This window comes from Stenella coeruleoalba, assembly GCF_951394435.1.
Source record: "Stenella coeruleoalba genome assembly, contig: scaffold_67, whole genome shotgun sequence".
NCBI classification, from domain to species: Eukaryota; Metazoa; Chordata; class Mammalia; order Artiodactyla; family Delphinidae; genus Stenella; species Stenella coeruleoalba.
Genome location: NW_027646450.1, coordinates 966,480 through 988,323, shown reverse-complemented (window position 1 = coordinate 988,323; position 21,844 = coordinate 966,480). Strand labels below are relative to the sequence as shown.

Sequence of the window (21,844 nt, the reverse complement as noted above, 5' to 3'; positions counted from 1 at the left end):
TCTCATTGGTTCTCCCTATTCCCGTTCATCTTCCGCAGAAACTGCAAACTGGGCCAATCAGGAGGTTAAAGGGACTGACTCTCCAAGTCGGGAGAGTGTTAGTAAAGCGTCTGGAATTTTGCACCCGAGTACCAGGGTACGAAAACTGAGACATATTTGAACATGTCTCCCAATCACATGGTTGATCATACTCTAGGTTCCACATGCATGTTTTAGCTGAAGGAAGAATACCTTAAAACTGGGTAGTTGAAACCCGTGGAATGGGTACCATGCAATATGACTTCAAAGCGTCTTCATTTGCTCACCGAATCTCTCCAATCCTATCACTGCTGCGTTTATGCCCCTGTACACATGCTTGATTCTCTTTCGGAGACCTAGCAATCCATAGGTTTTAAGATACTTACTAGTCAGTTACATTCTTAGGCCTTTAATTTGAGGAGTTGAGTCCATTTCGTTGAGCAAGGAGTAGCTCTTGTCTATTCCATATTTGGCTTAAAGAACTTTATCTGTGCTCATTTCAATCTCTGGTTTTATGCAGCACCCCAACTCACCTTTCCCCTTAAGCAAGCATAAGTTGGTTTTCTAAATTTGAGACCCTGTTCTGTTTTGGAATTCAGTTCCTGTGTAGCCAAGTTACATTCCGTGTATTAGTGTTATCTTATGATGTTTCTTTTTCTGTGTGACTTATTTCAGTTAGAATCATCGTACCTGAATCCACTCATTGTGCTGCTAAGGGCCTGATGACATAGATTTCATTGCTGAGTGATATTGCTTTGTAAGTAAATACCACAACTTCTTTATCCATTTTTCACTTTCTGCGATGTTGAACTTGTACTGTAAACGAGGTTCTTGTAAACAGAGCCGTCCCAAACTTTGGGGTGGCTGTGTCTTTTTGATTTTAATTTCCCTAAGCTATAGGACCATAAGTGGAAGTGCCCTAGGCTCTCTTGCTTTGTTTTTTAGATGTTTCAGGAAACACCATACACTTCTCCCAAGTGTCTGTTGGCAATTTCCATCCCGCCCATCAGCATAACAAGGCTCCCAGTTCTCCATGGCCTGTCCTGCCTTTCTGGATTTTACACTTTTTTCAGATGGCCCTTTTGACCGGGGAGAAGTGAGACTTCATTGTAGTGCAGATTTCCTTTGCAAGCTTGCTTGGTTGGCCAAAAAGGGCGTATGCGTTTTTTCCTGAATATATTCAGGAAAAAACGCATACGCCCTTTTTGGCCAAGTGCATCATTGTGGACGTTCTGCCTCTTTTCCTATGCTTTCAATGCAATTCCAGTCTACCTCCTAAAATTGGTTTCCTGCAATTCTGCCCCACTTTCAAGTCCTCTTGGCAGCCTTACTTCAGTATATTTTTGGACGATAGCTGTCATTTATAACTCTGCAGGTCTGTGAATTACAGTGCCCCTGAGCTCCTTTCTTCAACTCGCTTTCTTGTGACCTGGCTGCAACACCGCAGGATGGCTTCAGGCCCTAATCTGGTTCCGGCACGGCACGCTGAGCCTTTGGTTATTTCCTCTTCCTGGTGGGAAATGAGAGTTAAATTTGCCCGTCCAGACACCTCCAGCTAGTCTCTCATTGGTTCTCGCTATTCCTGTTCATCTTCCGCAGAAATTGCAAACTGGGCCAAACAGGAGGTTAAAGGCGCTGACTCTCCAAGTGGGGAGAGTGTTAGTAAAGCGTCTGGAATGTTGCACCCGAGTACCAGGGTACGAAAACTGAGACATATTTGAACACGTCTCCCGATCACATGGTTGATCATACTCTAGGTTCCACATGCATGTTTTAGCTGAAGGAAGAATACCTTAAAACTGGGTAGTTGAAACCCGTGGAATGGGTACCATGCAATATGACTTCAAAGGGTCTTCATTTGCTCACCGAATCTCTCCAATCCTATCACTGCTGCGTTTATTCCCCTGTACACATGCTTGATTCTCTTTCGGAGACATAGCAATCCATAGGTTTTAAGTTACTTACTAGTCAGGTACATTCTTAGGAGTTTAATATGGGGTGTTAAGTCCATTTCATTGAGCAAGGAGTAGCTCTTGTCTATTCCATATTTGGCTTAAGGAACTTTATCTGTGCTCATTTCAATCTCTGGTTTTATGCAGCACCCCAACTCACCTTTCCCCTTAAGCAAGCATAAGTTGGTTTTCTAAATTTGAGACCCTGTTCTGTTTTGGAATTCAGTTCCTGTGTAGCCAAGTTACATTCCGTGTATTAGTGTTATCTTATGATGTTTCTTTTTCTGTGTGACTTATTTCAGTTAGAATCATCGTACCTGAATCCACTCATTGTGCTGCTAAGGGCCTGATGACATAGATTTCATTGCTGAGTGATATTGCTTTGTAAGTAAATACCACAACTTCTTTATCCATTTTTCACTTTCTGCGATGTTGAACTTGTACTGTAAACGAGGTTCTTGTAAACAGAGCCGTCCCAAACTTTGGGGTGGCTGTGTCTTTTTGATTTTAATTTCCCTAAGCTATAGGACCATAAGTGGAAGTGCCCTAGGCTCTCTTGCTTTGTTTTTTAGATGTTTCAGGAAACACCATACACTTCTCCCAAGTGTCTGTTGGCAATTTACATCCCGCCCATCAGCATAACAAGGCTCCCAGTTCTCCATGGCCTGTCCTGCCTTTCTGGATTTTACACTTTTTTCAGATGGCCCTTTTGACCGGGGAGAAGTGAGACTTCATTGTAGTGCAGATTTCCTTTGCAAGCTTGCTTGGTTGGCCAAAAAGGGCGTATGCGTTTTTTCCTGAATATATTCAGGAAAAAACGCATACGCCCTTTTTGGCCAAGTGCATCATTGTGGACGTTCTGCCTCTTTTCCTATGCTTTCAATGCAATTCCAGTCTACCTCCTAAAATTGGTTTCCTGCAATTCTGCCCCACTTTCAAGTCCTCTTGGCAGCCTTACTTCAGTATATTTTTGGACGATAGCTGTCATTTATAACTCTGCAGGTCTGTGAATTACAGTGCCCCTGAGCTCCTTTCTTCAACTCGCTTTCTTGTGACCTGGCTGCAACACCGCAGGATGGCTTCAGGCCCTAATCTGGTTCCGGCACGGCACGCTGAGCCTTTGGTTATTTCCTCTTCCTGGTGGGAAATGAGAGTTAAATTTGCCCGTCCAGACACCTCCAGCTAGTCTCTCATTGGTTCTCGCTATTCCTGTTCATCTTCCGCAGAAATTGCAAACTGGGCCAAACAGGAGGTTAAAGGCGCTGACTCTCCAAGTGGGGAGAGTGTTAGTAAAGCGTCTGGAATGTTGCACCCGAGTACCAGGGTACGAAAACTGAGACATATTTGAACACGTCTCCCGATCACATGGTTGATCATACTCTAGGTTCCACATGCATGTTTTAGCTGAAGGAAGAATACCTTAAAACTGGGTAGTTGAAACCCGTGGAATGGGTACCATGCAATATGACTTCAAAGGGTCTTCATTTGCTCACCGAATCTCTCCAATCCTATCACTGCTGCGTTTATTCCCCTGTACACATGCTTGATTCTCTTTCGGAGACATAGCAATCCATAGGTTTTAAGTTACTTACTAGTCAGGTACATTCTTAGGAGTTTAATATGGGGTGTTAAGTCCATTTCATTGAGCAAGGAGTAGCTCTTGTCTATTCCATATTTGGCTTAAGGAACTTTATCTGTGCTCATTTCAATCTCTGGTTTTATGCAGCACCCCAACTCACCTTTCCCCTTAAGCAAGCATAAGTTGGTTTTCTAAATTTGAGACCCTGTTCTGTTTTGGAATTCAGTTCCTGTGTAGCCAAGTTACATTCCGTGTATTAGTGTTATCTTATGATGTTTCTTTTTCTGTGTGACTTATTTCAGTTAGAATCATCGTACCTGAATCCACTCATTGTGCTGCTAAGGGCCTGATGACATAGATTTCATTGCTGAGTGATATTGCTTTGTAAGTAAATACCACAACTTCTTTATCCATTTTTCACTTTCTGCGATGTTGAACTTGTACTGTAAACGAGGTTCTTGTAAACAGAGCCGTCCCAAACTTTGGGGTGGCTGTGTCTTTTTGATTTTAATTTCCCTAAGCTATAGGACCATAAGTGGAAGTGCCCTAGGCTCTCTTGCTTTGTTTTTTAGATGTTTCAGGAAACACCATACACTTCTCCCAAGTGTCTGTTGGCAATTTACATCCCGCCCATCAGCATAACAAGGCTCCCAGTTCTCCATGGCCTGTCCTGCCTTTCTGGATTTTACACTTTTTTCAGATGGCCCTTTTGACCGGGGAGAAGTGAGACTTCATTGTAGTGCAGATTTCCTTTGCAAGCTTGCTTGGTTGGCCAAAAAGGGCGTATGCGTTTTTTCCTGAATATATTCAGGAAAAAACGCATACGCCCTTTTTGGCCAAGTGCATCATTGTGGACGTTCTGCCTCTTTTCCTATGCTTGAAATGCAATTCCAGTCTACCTCCTAAAATTGGTTTCCTGCAATTCTGCCCCACTTTCAAGTCCTCTTGGCAGCCTTACTTCAGTATATTTTTGGACGATAGCTGTCATTTATAACTCTGCAGGTCTGTGAATTACAGTGCCCCTGAGCTCCTTTCTTCAACTCGCTTTCTTGTGACCTGGCTGCAACACCGCAGGATGGCTTCAGGCCCTAATCTGGTTCCGGCACGGCACGCTGAGCCTTTGGTTATTTCCTCTTCCTGGTGGGAAATGAGAGTTAAATTTGCCCGTCCAGACACCTCCAGCTAGTCTCTCATTGGTTCTCGCTATTCCTGTTCATCTTCCGCAGAAATTGCAAACTGGGCCAAACAGGAGGTTAAAGGCGCTGACTCTCCAAGTGGGGAGAGTGTTAGTAAAGCGTCTGGAATGTTGCACCCGAGTACCAGGGTACGAAAACTGAGACATATTTGAACACGTCTCCCGATCACATGGTTGATCATACTCTAGGTTCCACATGCATGTTTTAGCTGAAGGAAGAATACCTTAAAACTGGGTAGTTGAAACCCGTGGAATGGGTACCATGCAATATGACTTCAAAGGGTCTTCATTTGCTCACCGAATCTCTCCAATCCTATCACTGCTGCGTTTATTCCCCTGTACACATGCTTGATTCTCTTTCGGAGACATAGCAATCCATAGGTTTTAAGTTACTTACTAGTCAGGTACATTCTTAGGAGTTTAATATGGGGTGTTAAGTCCATTTCATTGAGCAAGGAGTAGCTCTTGTCTATTCCATATTTGGCTTAAGGAACTTTATCTGTGCTCATTTCAATCTCTGGTTTTATGCAGCACCCCAACTCACCTTTCCCCTTAAGCAAGCATAAGTTGGTTTTCTAAATTTGAGACCCTGTTCTGTTTTGGAATTCAGTTCCTGTGTAGCCAAGTTACATTCCGTGTATTAGTGTTATCTTATGATGTTTCTTTTTCTGTGTGACTTATTTCAGTTAGAATCATCGTACCTGAATCCACTCATTGTGCTGCTAAGGGCCTGATGACATAGATTTCATTGCTGAGTGATATTGCTTTGTAAGTAAATACCACAACTTCTTTATCCATTTTTCACTTTCTGCGATGTTGAACTTGTACTGTAAACGAGGTTCTTGTAAACAGAGCCGTCCCAAACTTTGGGGTGGCTGTGTCTTTTTGATTTTAATTTCCCTAAGCTATAGGACCATAAGTGGAAGTGCCCTAGGCTCTCTTGCTTTGTTTTTTAGATGTTTCAGGAAACACCATACACTTCTCCCAAGTGTCTGTTGGCAATTTACATCCCGCCCATCAGCATAACAAGGCTCCCAGTTCTCCATGGCCTGTCCTGCCTTTCTGGATTTTACACTTTTTTCAGATGGCCCTTTTGACCGGGGAGAAGTGAGACTTCATTGTAGTGCAGATTTCCTTTGCAAGCTTGCTTGGTTGGCCAAAAAGGGCGTATGCGTTTTTTCCTGAATATATTCAGGAAAAAACGCATACGCCCTTTTTGGCCAAGTGCATCATTGTGGACGTTCTGCCTCTTTTCCTATGCTTGAAATGCAATTCCAGTCTACCTCCTAAAATTGGTTTCCTGCAATTCTGCCCCACTTTCAAGTCCTCTTGGCAGCCTTACTTCAGTATATTTTTGGACGATAGCTGTCATTTATAACTCTGCAGGTCTGTGAATTACAGTGCCCCTGAGCTCCTTTCTTCAACTCGCTTTCTTGTGACCTGGCTGCAACACCGCAGGATGGCTTCAGGCCCTAATCTGGTTCCGGCACGGCACGCTGAGCCTTTGGTTATTTCCTCTTCCTGGTGGGAAATGAGAGTTAAATTTGCCCGTCCAGACACCTCCAGCTAGTCTCTCATTGGTTCTCGCTATTCCTGTTCATCTTCCGCAGAAATTGCAAACTGGGCCAAACAGGAGGTTAAAGGCGCTGACTCTCCAAGTGGGGAGAGTGTTAGTAAAGCGTCTGGAATGTTGCACCCGAGTACCAGGGTACGAAAACTGAGACATATTTGAACACGTCTCCTGATCACATGGTTGATCATACTCTAGGTTCCACATGCATGTTTTAGCTGAAGGAAGAATACCTTAAAACTGGGTAGTTGAAACCCGTGGAATGGGTACCATGCAATATGACTTCAAAGGGTCTTCATTTGCTCACCGAATCTCTCCAATCCTATCACTGCTGCGTTTATTCCCCTGTACACATGCTTGATTCTCTTTCGGAGACATAGCAATCCATAGGTTTTAAGTTACTTACTAGTCAGGTACATTCTTAGGAGTTTAATATGGGGTGTTAAGTCCATTTCATTGAGCAAGGAGTAGCTCTTGTCTATTCCATATTTGGCTTAAGGAACTTTATCTGTGCTCATTTCAATCTCTGGTTTTATGCAGCACCCCAACTCACCTTTCCCCTTAAGCAAGCATAAGTTGGTTTTCTAAATTTGAGACACTGTTCTGTTCTGTAATTCAGTTCCTGTGTAGCCAAGTTTACATTCCGTGTATTAGTGATATCTTATGATGTTTCTTTTTCTGTGTGACTTATTTCCGTTAGAATCATCATACCTGAATCCACTCATTGTGCTGCTAAGGGCCTGATGACATAGATTTCATTGCTGAGTGATATTGCTTTGTAACTAATTACCACAAGTTCTTTATCCATTTTTCAATTTCTGCGATGTTGAACTTGTACTGTAAACGAGGTTCTTGTAAACAGAGCCGTTCCAAACTTTGCGGTGGCTGTGTCTTTTTGATTTTAATTTCCCTAAGCTATAAGACCATAAGTGGAAGTGCCCTAGGCTCTGTTTCTTTGTTTTTTAGATGTTTCAGGAAACACCATACACTTCTCCCGAGTGTCTCTTGGCAATTTACATCCCGCCCATCAGCATAACAAGGCTCCCAGTTCTCCGTGGCCTGTCCTGTCTTTCTGGATTTTACACTTTTTTCTGATGGCCCTTTTGACCGGGGGGAAGTGAGACTTCATTGTAGAGCAGATTTCCTTTGCAAGCTTGCTTGGTTGGCCAAAAAGGGCGTATGCGTTTTTTCCTGAATATATTCAGGAAAAAACGCATACGCCCTTTTTGGCCAAGTGCATCATTGTGGACGTTCTGCCTCTTTTCCTATGCTTTCAATGCAATTGCAGTCTACCTTCTGAAATCGGTTTCCTGCAATTCTGCCACGCTTTCAAGTCCTCTTGGCAGCCTTACTTCAGTATATTTTTGGACGATAGCTGTCATTTATAACTCTGCACGTTTGTGAATTACAGTGCCCCTGAGCTCCTTTCTTCAACTCGCTTTCTTGTGAGCTGGCCGCAACACCGCAGGATGGCTTCAGGCCCTAATCTGGTTCTGGCACGGCACGCTGAGCCTTTGGTTAATTCCTCTTACTGGTGGGAAATGAGAGTTAAATTTGCCCGTCCAGACACCTCCAGCTAGTCTCTCATTGGTTCTCGCTATTCTTGTTCATCTTCCGCAGAAATTGCAAACTGGACCAAACAGGAGGTTAAAGGGACTGAGTCTCCAAGTCGGGAGAGTGTTAGTAAAGCATCTGGAATGTTGCACCCAAGTACCAGGGGTGGAAAAATGAGACATATTTGAACACGTCTCCCGTTCACACGGTTGATCATACTCTGGGTTCTGCATGCATGTTTTAGCTGAAGGAAGAATACCTTAAACCTGGAGAGTTGAGACCCGTGGAATGGGTACCATGCAATATGAGTTCAAAGGGTCTTCATTTGCTCACCGAACCTCTCCAATCCTATCACTGCTGCGTTTATGCCCCTGTACACACGCTTGATTCTCTTTTGGAGACATAGCAATCCATAGGTTTTAAGATACTTACTAGTCAGGTACATTCTTAGGCGTTTAATATGGGGTGTTGAGTCCATTTCGTTGAGCAAGGAGTAGCTCTTGTCTATTCCATATTTGGCTTAAGGAACTTTATCTGTGCTCATTTCAATCTCTGGTTTTATGCAGCACCCCAACTCACCTTTCCCCTTAAGCAAGCATAAGTTGGTTTTGTAAATTTGAGACCCTGTTCTCTTTTGGAATTCAGTTCCTGTGTAGCCAAGTTTACATTCTGTGTATTAGTGATATCTTATGATGTTTCTTTTTCTGTGTGACTTATTTCAGTTAGAATCATTGTACCTGAATCCACTCATTATGCTGCTACGGGCCTGATGACATAGATTTCATTGCTGAGTGATGCTGCATTGTACGTAAGTACCACAAGTTCTTTATCCATTTTTCACTTTCTGTGATATTGAACTTGTACGGTAAACGAGGTTCTTGTAAACAGATGCGTCCCAAACTTTGGGGTGGCTGTGTCTTTTTGATTTTAATTTCCCTAAGCTATAGGACCATAAGTGGAAGTGCCCTAGGCTATGTTGCTTTGTTGTTTAGATGTTTCAGGAAACACCATACACTTCTCCCAAGTGTCTGTTGGCAATTTACATCCCGCCCATCAGCATAACAAGGCTCCCAGTTCTCCATGGCCTGTCCAGCCTTTCTGGATTTTACACTTTTTTCAGATGGCCCTTTTGACCGGGGGGAAGTGAGACTTCATTGTAGTGCAGATTTCCTTTGCAAGTTTGCTTGGTTGGCCAAAAACAGCGTATGCGTTTTTTCCTGAATATATTCAGGAAAAAACGCATACGCCCTTTTTGGCCAAGTGCATCATTGTGGACGTTCTGCCTCTTTTCCTAGGCTTTCAATGCAATTCCAGTCTACCTCTTGAAATCGGTTTCCTGCAATTCTGCCCCGCTTTCAAGTCCTCTTGGCAGCCTTACTTCAGTATATTTTTGGATGATAGCTGTCATTTATAACTCTGCAGGTTTGTGAATTACAGTGCCCCTGAGCTCCTTTCTTCAACTCGCTTTCTTTTGACCTGGCCGCAACACCGCAGGATGGCTTCAGGCCCTAATCTGGTTCCGGCACGGCACGCTGAGCCTTTGGTTAATTCCTCTTCCTGGTAGGAAATGAGAGTTAAATTTGCCCGTCCAGACACCTCCAGCTAGTCTCTCATTGGTTCTCGCTATTCCTGTTCATCTTCCTCAGAAATTGCAAACTGGGGGAAACAGGAGGTTAAAGGGACTGACTCTCCAAGTCGGGAGAGTGTTAGTAAAGCGTCTGGAATGTTGCACCCGAGTACCAGGGTACGAAAACTGAGACTTATTTGAACACGTCTCCCGGTCACATGGTTAATCATACTCTAGGTTCCACATGCATGTTTTAGCTGAAGGAAGAATACCTTAAAACTGGTTAGTTGAAACCCGTGGAATGGGTACCATGCAATATGACTACAAAGGGCCTTCATTTGCTCACCGAATCTCTCCAATCCTATCACTGCTGTGTTTATGCCCCTGTACACATGCTTGATTCCCTTTCGGAGACATAGCAATCCATAGGTTTTAAGATACTTACTAGTCAGGTACATTCTTAGGCGTTTAATATGGGGTGTTGAGTCCTTTTCGTTGAGCAAGGAGTAGCTCTTGTCTATTCCATATTTGGCTTAAGGAACTTTATCTGTGCTTATTTCAATCTCTGGTTTTATGCAGCACCCCAACTCACCTTTCCCCTTAAGCAAGCATAAGTTGGTTTTCTAAATTTGAGACCCTGTTCTGTTTTGGAATTCAGTTCCTGTGTAGCCAAGTTACATTCCGTGTATTAGTGATATCTTATGATGTTTCTTTTTCTGTGTGACTTATTTCAGTTAGAATCATCGTACCTGAATCCACTCATTATGCTGCTACGGGCCTGATGACATAGATTTCATTGCTGAGTGATACGGCATTGTACGTAAGTACCACAAGTTCTTTATCCATTTTTCACTTTCTGTGATATTGAACTTGTACGGTAAACGAGGTTCTTGTAAACAGAGGCGCCCCAAACTTTGGGGTGGCTGGGTCTTTTTGATTTTAATTTCCCTAAGCTATAGGACCATAAGTGGAAGTGCCCTAGGCTCTGTTGCTTTGTTTTTTAGATGTTTCAGGAAACACCATACACTTCTCCCGAGTGTCTGTTGGCAATTTACATCCCGCCCATCAGCATAACAAGGCTCCCAGTTCTCCATGGCCTGTCCTGCCTTTCTGGATTTTACACTTTTTTCAGATGGCCCTTTTGACCGGGGGGAAGTGAGACTTCATTGTAGTGCAGATTTCCTTTGCAAGCTTGCTTAGTTGGCCAAAAAGGGCGTATGCGTTTTTTCCTGAATATATTCAGGAAAAAACGCATACGCCCTTTTTGGCCAAGTGCATCATTGTGGACGTTCTGCCTCTTTTCCTATGCTTTCAATGCAATTCCAGTCTACCTCCTGAAATCGGTTTCCTGCAATTCTGCCCCGCTTTCAAGTCCTCTTGGCAGCCTTACTTCAGTATATTTTTGGACGATAGCTGTCATTTATAACTCTGCAGGTTTGTGAATTACAGTGCCCCTGAGCTTCTTTCTTCAACTCGCTTTCTTTCGAGCTGGCCGCAACACCGCAGGATGGCTTCAGGCCCTTATTTGGTTCTAGCCCGGCACGCTGAGCCTTTGGTTATTTCCTCTTCCTGGTAGGAAATGAGAGTTAAATTTGCCCGTCCAGACACCTCCAGCTAGTCTCTCATTGGTTCTCGCTATTCCTGTTCATCTTCCGCAGAAATTGCAAACTGGGCGAAACAGGAGGTTAAAGGTACTGACTTTCCAAGTCGGGAGAGTGTTAGTAAAGCGTCTGGAATGTTGCACCCAAGTACCAGGGTACGAAAACTGAGACATATTTGAACACGTCTCCCGATCACATGGTGAATCATACTCTAGGTTCCACATGCATGTTTTAGCTGAAGGAAGAATACCTTAAAACTGGGTAGTTGAAACCCGTGGAATGGGTACCATGCAATATGACTACAAAGGGCCTACATTTGCTCACCGAATCTCTCCAATCCTATCACTGCTGTGTTTATGCCCCTGTACACATGCTTGATTCCCTTTCGGAGACATAGCAATCCATAGGTTTAAAGATACTTACTAGTCAGGTACATTCTTAGGCGTTTAATATGGGGTGTTGAGTCCTTTTCGTCGAGCAAGGAGTAGCTCTTGTCTATTCCATATTTGGCTTAAGGAACTTTATCTGTGCTTATTTCAATCTCTGGTTTTATGCAGCACCCCAACTCACCTTTCCCCTTAAGCAAGCATAAGTTGGTTTTCTAAATTTGAGACCCTGTTCTGTCCTGTAATTCAGTTCCTGTGTAGCCAAGTTTACATTCCGTGTATTACTGATATCTTATGATGTTTCTTTTTCTGTGTGACTTATTTCAGTTAGAATCATCATACCTGAATCCACTCATTGTGCTGCTAAGGGCCTGATGACATAGATTTCATTGCTGAGTGATATTGCTTTGTAAGTAAATACCACAAGTTCTTTATCCATTTTTCACTTTCTGCGATGTTGAACTTGTACGGTAAACGAGGTTCTTGTAAACAGAGCTGTTCCAAATTTTGGGGTGGCTGTGTCTTTTTGATTTTAATTTCCCTAAGCTATAGGACCATAAGTGGAAGTGCCTTAGGCTCTGTTGCTTTGTTTTTTAGAAGTTTCAGGAAACACCATACACTTCTCCCGAGTGTCTGTTGGCAATTTACATCCCGCCCATCAGCATAACAAGGCTCCCAGTTCTCCATGGCCTGTCCTGCCTTTCTGGATTTTACACTTTTTTTAGATGGCCCTTTTTACCAGGGAAAGTGAGACTTCATTGTAGTGCAGATTTCCTTTGCAAGCTTGCTTGGTTGGCCAAAAAGAGCGTATGCGTTTTTTCCTGAATATATTCAGGAAAAAACGCATACGCCCTTTTTGGCCAAGTGCATCATTGTGGACGTTCTGCCTCTTTTCCTATGCTTTCAATGCAATTCCAGTCTACCTCCTGAAATCGGTTTCCTGCAATTCTGCCCCACTTTCAAGTCCTCTTGGCAGCCTTACTTCAGTATATTTTTGGACGATAGCTGTCATTTATAACTCTGCAGGTTTGTGCATTACAGTGCCCCTGAGCTCCTTTCTTCAACTCGCTTTCTTGTGAGCTGGCCGCAACACCGCAGGATGGCTTCAGGCCCTAATCTGGTTCCGGCACGGCACGCTGAGCCTTTGTTTAATTCCTCTTCCTGGTGGGAAATGAGAGTTAAATTTGCCCGTCCAGACACCTCCAGCTAGTCTCTCATTGGTTCTCGCTATTCCTGTTCATCTTCCGCAGAAATTGCAAACTGGGCCAAACAGGAGGTTAAAGGCGCAGACTCTCCAAGTGGGGAGAGTGTTAGTAAAGCGTCTGGAATGTTGCAACCGAGTACCAGGGTACGAAAACTGAGACATATTTGAACATGTCTCCCGATCACATGGTTGATCATACTCTGGGTTTCACATGCATGTTTTAGCTGAAGGAAGAATATCTTAAACCTGGAGAGTTGAGACCCGTGGAATAGGTACCATGCAATATGATTTCAAAGGGTCTTCATTTGCTCACCGAACCTCTCCAATCCTATCACTGCTGCGTTTATGTCCCCGTACACATGCTTGATTCTCTTTCGGAGATATAGCAATCCATAGGTTTTAAGATACTTACTAGTCAGGTACATTCTTAGGCGTTTAATATGCGGTGTTGAGTCCATTTCGTTGAGCAAAGAGTAGCTCTTGTCTATTCCATATTTGGCTTAAGGAACTTTATCTGTGCTCATTTCAATCTCTGGTTTTATGCAGCACCCCAACTCACCTTTCCCCTAAGCAAGCATAAGTTGGTTTTCTAAATTTGAGACACTGTTCTGTTCTGTAATTCAGTTCCTGTGTAGCCAAGTTTACATTCCGTTTATTACTGATATCTTATGATGTTTCTTTTTCTGTGTGACTTATTTCAGTTAGAATCATCATACCTGAATCCACTCATTGTGCTGCTAAGGGCCTGATGACATAGATTTCATTGCTGAGTGATATTGTTTTGTAAGTTAATACCACAACTTCTTTATCCATTTTTCACTTTCTGCGTTGTTGAACTTGTACTGTAAACGAGGTTCTTGTAAACAGAGGCGTCCCAACTTTGGGGTGGCTGTGTCTTTTTGATTTTAATTTCCCTAAGCTATAGGACCATAAGTGGAAGTGTCCTAGGCTCTGTTGCTTTGTTTTTCAGATGTTTCAGGAAACACCATACACTTCTCCCGAGTGTCTGTTGGCAATTTACATCCCGCCCATCAGCATAACAAGGCTCCCAGTTCTCCATGGCCTGTCCTGCCTTTCTGGATTTTACACTTTTTTCAGATGGCCCTTTTGACCGGGGGGAAGTGAGACTTCATTGTAGTGCAGATTTCCTTTGCAAGCTTGCTTGGTTGGCCAAAAAGCGCGTATGTGTTTTTTCCTGAATATATTCAGGAAAAAACGCATACGCCCTTTTTGGCCAAGTGCATCATTGTGGACGTTCTGCCTCTTTTCCTATGCTTTCAATGCAATTCCAGTCTACCTCCTGAAATCGGTTTCCTGCAATTCTGCCCCGCATTCAAGTCCTCTTGGCAGCCTTACTTCAGTATATTTTTGGACGATAGCTGTCATTTATAACTCTGCAGGTTTGTGAATTACAGTACCCCTGAACTCCTTTCTTCAACTCGCTTTCTTTTGAGCTGGCCGCAACACCGCAGGATGGCTTCAGGCCCTAATCTGGTTCCGGCACGGCACGCTGAGCCTTTGGTTATTTCCTCTTCCTGGTGGGAAATGAGAGTTAAATTTGCCCGTCCAGACACCTCCAGCTAGTCTGTCGTTGGTTCTCCCTATTCCTGTTCATCTTCCGCAGAAATTGCAAACTGGGCCACACAGGAGGTTAAAGGCGCTGACTCTCCAAGTGGGGAGAGTGTTAGTAAAGCGTCTGGAATGTTGCACCCGAGTACCAGGGGAGGAAAACTGAGACATATTTGAACACGTCTCCCGTTCACACGGTTGATCATACTCTGGGTTCCACATGCATGTTTTAGCTGAAGGAAGAATACCTTAAACCTGGAGAGTTGAGACCCGTGAAATGGGTACCATGCAATATGACTTCAAAGGGTCTTCATTTGCTCACTGAACCTCTCCAATCCTATCACTGCTGCGTTTATGCCCCTGTACACACGCTTGATTCTCTTTTGGAGACATAGCAATCCATAGGTATTAAGATACTTACTAGTCGGGTACATTCTTTTGCGTTTAATATGGGGTGTTGAGTCCATTTCATTGAGCAAGGAGTAGCTCTTGTCTATTCCATATTTGGCTTAAGGAACTTTATCTGTGCTTATTTCAATCTCTGGTTTTATGCAGCACCCCAACTCACCTTTCCCCTTAAGCAAGCATAAGTTGGTTTTCTAAATTTGAGACCCTGTTCTGTTCTGTAATTCAGTTCCTGTGTAGCCAAGTTTACATTCCGTGTATTACTGATATCTTATGATGTTTCTTTTTCTGTGTGACTTATTTCAGTTAGAATCATCATACCTGAATCCACTCATTGTGCTGCTAAGGGCCTGATGACATAGATTTCATTGCTGAGTGATATTGCTTTGTAAGTAAATACCACAAGTTCTTTATCCATTTTTCACTTTCTGCGATGTTGAACTTGTACTGTAAACGAGGTTCTTGTAAACAGAGCTGTTCCAAATTTTGGGGTGGCTGTGTCTTTTTGATTTTAATTTCCCTAAGCTATAGGACCATAAGTGGAAGTGCCTTAGGCTCTGTTGCTTTGTTTTTTAGAAGTTTCAGGAAACACCATACACTTCTCCCGAGTGTCTGTTGGCAATTTACATCCCGCCCATCAGCATAACAAGGCTCCCAGTTCTCCATGGCCTGTCCTGCCTTTCTGGATTTTACACTTTTTTCAGATGGCCCTTTTGACCGGGGGGAAGTGAGACTTCATTGTAGTGCAGATTTCCTTTGCAAGCTTGCTTGGTTGGCCAAAAAGCGCGTATGCGTTTTTTCCTGAATATATTCAGGAAAAAACGCATACGCCCTTTTTGGCCAAGTGCATCATTGTGGACGTTCTGCCTCTTTTCCTATGCTTTCAATGCAATTCCAGTCTACCTCCTGAAATCGGTTTCCTGAAATTCTGCCCCGCATTCAAGTCCTCTTGGCAGCCTTACTTCAGTATATTTTTTTGGACGATAGCTGTCATTTATAACTCTGCAGGTTTGTGAATTACAGTACCCCTGAACTCCTTTCTTCAACTCGCTTTCTTTTGAGCTGGCCGCAACACCGCAGGATGGCTTCAGGCCCTAATCTGGTTCCGGCACGGCACGCTGAGCCTTTGGTTATTTCCTCTTCCTGGTGGGAAATGAGAGTTAAATTTGCCCGTCCAGACACCTCCAGCTAGTCTGTCGTTGGTTCTCCCTAGTCCTGTTCATCTTCCGCAGAAATTGCAAACTGGGCCACACAGGAGGTTAAAGGCGCTGACTCTCCAAGTGGGGAGAGTGTTAGTAAAGCGTCTGGAATGTTGCACCCGAGTACCAGGGGAGGAAAACTGAGACATATTTGAACACGTCTCCCGTTCACACGGTTGATCATACTCTGGGTTCCACATGCATGTTTTAGCTGAAGGAAGAATACCTTAAACCTGGAGAGTTGAGACCCGTGAAATGGGTACCATGCAATATGACTTCAAAGGGTCTTCATTTGCTCACTGAACCTCTCCAATCCTATCACTGCTGCGTTTATGCCCCTGTACACACGCTTGATTCTCTTTTGGAGACATAGCAATCCATAGGTTTTAAGATACTTACTAGTCGGGTACATTCTTAGGCGTTTAATATGGGGTGTTGAGTCCATTTCATTGAGCAAGGAGTAGCTCTTGTCTATTCCATATTTGGCTTAAGGAACTTTATCTGTGCTCATTTCAATCTCTGGTTTTATGCAGCACCCCAACTCACCTTTCCCCTTAAGCAAGCATATGGTGGTTTTCTAAATTTGAGACCCTGTTCTGTTTTGGAATTCAGTTCCTGTGTAGCCAAGTTTACATTCCGTGTATTAGTGATATCTTATGATGTTTCTTTTTCTGTGTGACTTATTTCAGTTAGAATCATCGTACCTGAATCCACTCATTATGCTGCTACGGGCCTGATGACATAGATTTCATTGCTGAGTGATGCTGCATTGTACGTAAGTACCACAAGTTCTTTATCCATTTTTCACTTTCTGTGATATTGAACTTGTACGGTAAACGAGGTTCTTGTAAACAGAGGCGTCCCAAACTTTGGGGTGGCTGTGTCTTTTTTATTTTAATTTCCCTAAGCTATAGGACCATAAGTGGAAGTGCCCTAGGCTCTGTTGCTTTGTTTTTTAGATGTTTCAGGAAACACCATACACTTCTCCCGAGTGTCTGTTGGCAATTTACATCCCGCCCATCAGCATAACAAGGCTCCCGTTTCTCCATGGACTGTCCTGCCTTTCTGGATTTTACACTTTTTTCAGATGGCCCTTTTGACCGGGGGGAAGTGAGACTTCATTGTAGTGCAGATTTCCTTTGCAAGCTTGCTTGGTTGGCCAAAAAGGGCGTATGCGTTTTTCCCTGAATATATTCAGGAAAAAACACATACGCCCTTTTTGGCCAAGTGCATCATTGTGGACGTTCTGCCTCTTTTCCTATGCTTTCAATGCAATTCCAGTCTACCTCCTGAAATCGGTTTCCTGCAATTCTGCCCCACTTTCAAGTCCTCTTGGCAGCATTACTTCAGTATATTTTTGGACGATAGCTGTCATTTATAACTCTGCAGGTTTGTGCATTACAGTGCCTCTGAGCTCCTTTCTTCAACTCGCTTTCTTGTGACCTGGCCGCAACACCGCAGGATGGCTTCAGGCCCTAATCTGCTTCCGGCACGGCACGCTGAGCCTTTGGTTAATTCCTCTTCCTGGTGGGAAATGAGAGTTAAATTTGCCCGTCCAGACACCTCCAGCTAGTCTCTCATTGGTTCTCGCTATTCCTGTTCATCTTCCGCAGAAATTGCAAACTGGGCCAAACAGGAGGTTAAAGGGACTGACTCTCCAAGTGGGGAGAGTGTTAGTAAAGCGTCTGGAATGTTGCACCCGAGTACCAGGGGAGGAAAACTGAGACATATTTGAACACGTCTCCCAATCACACAATTGATCATACCCTAGGTTCCACATGCATGTTTTAGCTGAAGGAAGAATACCTTAAACCTGGGTAGTTGAAACCCGTGGAATGGGTACCATGCAATATGACTTCAAAGGGTCTTCATTTGCTCACCGAACCTCTCCAATCCTATCACTGCTGCGTTTATGCCCCTGTACACATGCTTGATTCTCTTTCAGAGACATAGTAATCCATAGGTTTTAAGATACTTACTAGTCAGGTACATTCTTAGGCATTTAATATGCTGTGTTGAGTCCATTTCGTTGAGCAAGGAGTAGCTCTTGTCTATTCCATATTTGGCTTAAGGAACTTTATCTGTGCTCATTTCAATCTCTGGTTTTATGCAGCACCCCAACTCACCTTTCCCCTTAAGCAAGCATAAGTTGGTTTTCTAAATTTGAGACCCTGTTCTGTTCTGTAATTCAGTTCCTGTGTAGCCAAGTTTACATTCCGTGTATTAGTGATATCTTATGATGTTTCTTTTTCTGTGTGACTTATTTCCGTTAGAATCATCATACCTGAATCCACTCATTGTGCTGCTAAGGGCCTGATGACATAGATTTCATTGCTGAGTGATATTGCTTTGTAACTAATTACCACAAGTTCTTTATCCATTTTTCACTTTCTGTGATACTGAACTTGTACGGTAAACGAGGTTCTTGTAAACAGAGGCGTCCCAAACTTTGGGGTGGCTGTGTCTTTTTGATTTTAATTTCCCTAAGCTATAGGACCATAAGTGGAAATGCCCTAGGCTCTGTTGCTTTGTTTTTTAGATGTTGCAGGAAACACCATACACTTCTCCCTAGTGTCTGTTGGCAATTTACATCCCGCCCATCAGCATAACAAGGCTCCCAGTTCTCCATGGCCTGTCCTGCCTTTCTGGATTTTACACTTTTTTCAGATGGCCCTTTTGACCGGGGGGAAGTGATACTTCATTGTAGTGCAGATTTCCTTTGCAAGTTTTCTTGGTTGGACAAAAAGGGCGTATGCATTTTTTACAGGAAAAAACGCATACGCCCTTTTTGGCCAAGTGCATCATTGTGGACGTTCTGCCTCTTTTCCTATGCTTTCAATGCAATTCCAGTCTACCTCCTGAAATCGGTTTCCTGCAATTCTGCCCGGCTTTCAAGTCCTCTTGGCAGCCTTACTTCAGTATATTTTTGGACGATAGCTGTCATTTATAACTCTGCAGGTTTGTGAATTACAGTGTCCCTGAGCTCCTTTCTTCAACTCGCTATCTTGTGACCTGGCCGCAACACCGCAGGATGGCTTCAGGCCGTAATCTGGTTCCGGCACGGCACGCTGAACCTTTGGTTAATTCCTCTTCCTGGTGGGAAATGAGAGTTAAATTTGCCCGTCCAGACACCTCCAGCTAGTCTCTCATTGGTTCTCGCTATTCCTGTTCATCTTCCGCAGAAATTGCAAACTGGGCCAAACAGGAGGTTAAAGGGACTGACTCTCCAAGTGGGGAGAGTGTTAGTAAAGCGTCTGGAATGTAGCACCCGAGTACCAGGGGAGAAAAACTGAGACATATTTGAACACGTCTCCCATTCACACGGTTGATCATACTCTGGGTTCCACATGCATGTTTTAGCTGAAGGAAGAATACCTTAAACCTGGGTAGTTGAAACCCGTGGAATGGGTACCATGCAATATGACTTCAAAGGGTCTTCATTTGCTCACCGATCCTCTCCAGTCCTATCACTGCTGCATTTATGCCCCTGTACACATGCTTGGTTCTCTTTTGGAGACATAGCAATCCATAGGTTTTAAGATACTTACTAGTCAGGTACATTCTTAGGCGTTTAATATGGGGTGTTGAGTCCATTTCGTTGAGCAAGGAGTAGCTCTTGTCTATTCCATATTTGGCTTAAGGAACTTTATCTGTGCTCATTTCAATCTCTGGTTTTATGCAGCACCCCAACTCACCTTTCCCCTTAAGCAAGCATAAGTTGGTTTTCTAATTTTGAGACCCTGTTCTGTTTTGGAATTCAGTTCCTGTGTAGCCAAGTTTACATTCCGTGTATTAGTGATATCTTATGATGTTTCTTTTTCTGTGTGACTTATTTCAGTTAGAATCATCGTACATGAATCCACTCATTATGCTGCTACGGACCTGATGACATAGATTTCATTGCTGAGTGATACTGCATTGTACGTAAGTACCACAAGTTCTTTATCCATTTTTCACTTTCTGTGATACTGAACTTGTTCGGTAAACGAGGTTCTTGTAAACAGAGGCGTCCCAAACTTTGGGGTGGCTGTGTCTTTTTTATTTTAATTTCCCTAAGCTATAGGACCATAAGTGGAAGTGCCCTAGGCTCTGTTGCTTTGTTTTTTAGATGTTTCAGGAAACACCATACACTTCTCCCGAGTGTCTGTTGGCAATTTACATCCCGCCCATCAGCGTAACAAGGCTCCCAGTTCTCCATGGCCTGTCCTGCCTTTCTGGATTTTACACTTTTTTCAGATGGCCCTTTTCACCGGGGGGAACTGAGACTTCATTGTAGTGCAGATTTCCTTTGCAAGTTTTCTTGGTTGGACAAAAAGGGCGTATGAGTTTTTTCCAGGAAAAAACGCATACGCCCTTTTTGGCCAAGTGCATCATTGTGGACGTTCTGCCTCTTTTCCTATGCTTTCAATGCAATTCCAGTCTACCTCCTGAAATTGGTTTCCTGCAATTCTGCCCCGCTTTCAAGTCCTCTTGGCAGCCTTACTTCAGTATATTTTTGGACGATAGCTGTCATTTATAACTCTGCAGGTTTGTGAATTACAGTGCCCCTGAGCTCCTTTCTTCAACTCGCTTTCTTGTGACCTGGCCGCAACACCGCAGGATGGCTTCAAGGCCTAATCTGGTTCCGGCACGGCACGCTGAGCCTTTGGTTAATTCCTCTTCCTGGTGGGAAATGAGAGTTAAATTTGCCCGTCCAGACACCTCCAGCTAGTCTCTCATTGGTTCTCGCTATTCCTGTTCATCTTCCGCAGAAATTGCAAACTGGGCCAAACAGGAGGTTAAAGGGACTGACTCTCCAAGTTGGGAGAGTGTTAGTAAAGCGTCTGGAATGTTGCACCCGAGTTCCAGGGTATGAAAACTGAGACATATTTGAACACATCTCCCGATAACATGGTTGATCATACTCTAGGTTCCACATGCATGTTTTAGCTGAAGGAAGAATACCTTAAACCTGGGTAGGTGAAACCCGTGGAATGGGTACCATGCAATATGACTTCAAAGGGTCTTCATTTGCTCACCGCACCTCTCCAATCCTATCACTGCTGCGTTTATGCCCCTGTACACATGCTTGATTCTCTTTCGGAGACATAGCAATCCATAGGTTTTAAGATACTTACTAGTCAGGTACATTCTTAGGCGTTTAATATGCGGTGTTGAGTCCATTTCGTTGAGCAAGGAGTAGCTCTTGTCTATTCCATATTTGGCTTAAGGAACTTTATCTGTGCTCATTTCAATCTCTGGTTTTATGCAGCACCCCAACTCACCTTTCCCCTTAAGCAAGCATAAGTTGGTTTTCTAAATTTGAGACACTGTTTTGTTCTGTAATTCAGTTCCTGTGTAGTCAAGTTTACATTCCGTTTATTACTGATATCTTATGATGTTTCTTTTTCTGTGTGACTTATTTCAGTTAGAATCATCATACCTGAATCCACTCATTGTGCTGCTAAGGGCCTGATGACATAGATTTCATTGCTGAGTGATACTGCATTGTACGTAGGTACCACAAGTTCTTTATCCATTTTGCACTTTCTGTGATATTGAACTTGTACGGTAAACGAGGTTCTTGTAAACAGAGGCATCCCAAACTTTGGGGTGGCTGTGTCTTTTTGATTTTAATTTCCCTAAGCTATAGGACCATAAGTGGAAGTGCCCTAGGCTCTGTTGCTTTGTTTCTTAGATGTTACAGGAAACACCATACACTTCTCCCGAGTGTCTGTTGGCAATTTACATCCCACCCATCAGCATAACAAGGCTCCCAGTTCTCCATGGCCTGTCCTGCCTTTCTGGATTTTACACTTTTTTCAGATGGCCCTTTTGACCGGGGGGAAGTGAGACTTCATTGTAGTGCAGATTTCCTTTGCAAGCTTGCTTGGTTGGCCAAAAAGGGCGTATGCGTTTTTTCCTGAATATATTCAGGAAAAAACGCATACGCCCCTTTTGGCCAAGTGCATCATTGTGGACGTTCTGCCTCTTTTCCTATGCTTTCAATGCAATTCCAGTCTACCTCCTGAAATCGGTTTCCTGCAATTCTGCCCCGCTTTCAAG

General features: G+C 43.5%; 1 long non-coding RNA gene across 7 annotated transcripts in view; it reads left to right on the top strand.

Annotated features, from left to right (window-relative positions):
* Positions 1-21,844, top strand: part of LOC307181100 — a 732,180-nt gene that overhangs the window by 881 nt on the left and 709,455 nt on the right. The window lies entirely within an intron of this gene.